The sequence below is a fragment of the Emydura macquarii genome, unplaced genomic scaffold (assembly GCF_026122565.2).
Source record: "Emydura macquarii macquarii isolate MOO-44397 ecotype Brisbane River unplaced genomic scaffold, CSIRO-AGI_Emac_v2 contig_3506, whole genome shotgun sequence".
Lineage (NCBI taxonomy): Eukaryota > Metazoa > Chordata > Testudines > Chelidae > Emydura > Emydura macquarii.
In genome coordinates this window covers 9,602,099-9,604,006 of record NW_027133643.1, presented here as the reverse complement: position 1 = coordinate 9,604,006, position 1,908 = coordinate 9,602,099, and positions in this window count along the sequence as shown.

The following is a 1,908-nucleotide window of genomic DNA, read 5'->3' as shown; positions in this document are numbered from 1 at the left end:
CTTCCTCCAGAAAGGATGCGTAAGAATGTATATGCTAGCTTGTTAGAAAATGAATTAATTTTTTGTTTCGTTCCCTTTGTTATAGTTAAACCAGTATTTGCTTTTTAAGCAAGGTCACTGATCAGCTGACCAACTTTAACAGCTGGAAAACAGCATTTGCGGCTCTGAACCTATAATTATTGACGTATAGCAGTGAAAAGATACCTTCCTGAAAGGGAAAAGCTCTTCTGCTCTGTTTTTGTAGATGAAAGGATGAGAAGGTAACCTGGCAATGTGCTTTTTTAATGATAGTATTTCTTTGATAATGAAGTGCTAAATCCAATTGCTGCAATGCAGGAGAAAATGATAGCCAGTGGCAAAAAATAATGTTGTGATCTAGTTAAATAGTTAATGAGATTGTGTTAATATGTTATCTACCAGGGATGAATTATCTCTTTGTTTATAGTCACAGGGGTAAATGTTTCTAATCTGTAAAACTGGCAGCAGACTCCTTTCCTAGAGTGAATTCCACCTATCTTAGTCTTCGCAATTCAGTTAATTTAAAGATAAAACCTTCAGGAGGATGATCTTAGGTGTTGTTTTGGATTCTGTTGACAGGGTTCTTACTCTATCATGCAAAGAGATGCAGAGAAAATGGAGAGTTAAATCTGGCTGTAAAGGAATACTCTTTGAGACTTGCCTTTTAAAAAAGACACTGTCTTGTCATTGTAAATGGGGAACTTGAGGTAATGAAGTTACTTCAGTCTGCACTAATACCTTGTCAGATAGTTGAATTTTTTATTTTTATTTCTCTATATACTCTTGCCTCATGAGAAGTGTTTTTAATGTACATATGGATTCATCCTCCCCAACGTTATTCTTTGCAGTAAAACGAAAAATCAAAGCTGCTATTTATGCTGAGATACTGACTGTCTGGGGACTAAAATAGTGTTTTCCACCATTGTATAACATAGGGAAAGTCTACAAAAATTAAAACTTGAGACAGGGTCAATTTAACAAATTTATGCATAATGTTTTTTCTGTCAATGTACATTAATGGATCAGAATGACAGTGTTTGATAAGGCATTTACAAAAGGGGAAGAAAACTTTACAGAATCTTTGAAATCTCTTTCATCAGGGGCTAGCTGACTGAGAAGAGGATAACAGAATACAGAACTTCGGCACTAATTCAAATAAGTTCCATGTTGGTAGTAGCTGAAGGGCATTACCAATCTGAAGGCTATTTCGTGGCATAGGTAAAAACAGTTGTGGTTTCTAGGACAGAAGAATCCACTGCAAATTAGCACTAAGTTGCAGTAGGAGACAAGGAAATAGGTTTGCTAGGTGTCCAGTTTTCAACCAGAACGTCAGGTTCAGTACAAGACGAGGACTAAATGGGGATGGAGTAAAAACTAGCTTCTCAGTCCCAGAATTGTCTCCTCTAGACACCTGATCCAAAGCCCTTTGAAGTCAGTGGAATGGGGAGCTTTCCACTGACTTCAGTAGGCTATGGATCAGGCCCCAAGTGAAGGCTCAAGCACATTGATGTTGCGGTGTTAACCTGTACAGTTCAGGTCTATCCTTCAGATGCACTAAATTCAATAAACAAAGTCTCAGGGGCAGATCCTCCTCTGGCACCATTGTAAATGAGACAGGGCCATATTATCCATTAGGCACAATAGGTACAGTGCCTAGGGCCTACGAAACTTTCAGGGCCTACGAAAACATTTTGTATATGTAATTTTTTATTTTTATTTAAAAAACTATTTATTAATAGCTTAAAATCAAATTAGTTATTTCAGTCGGGGGGGGGGGGGGGGGGCTACGAAGGCCAGTGTGCCTAGGGCCTACGAAGGTCTTAAAACAGCCCTGAATGAGAAGCAGCTCTTTTGTAGTGAATGGAGTTATACTAGTACAAGGCAAAGATG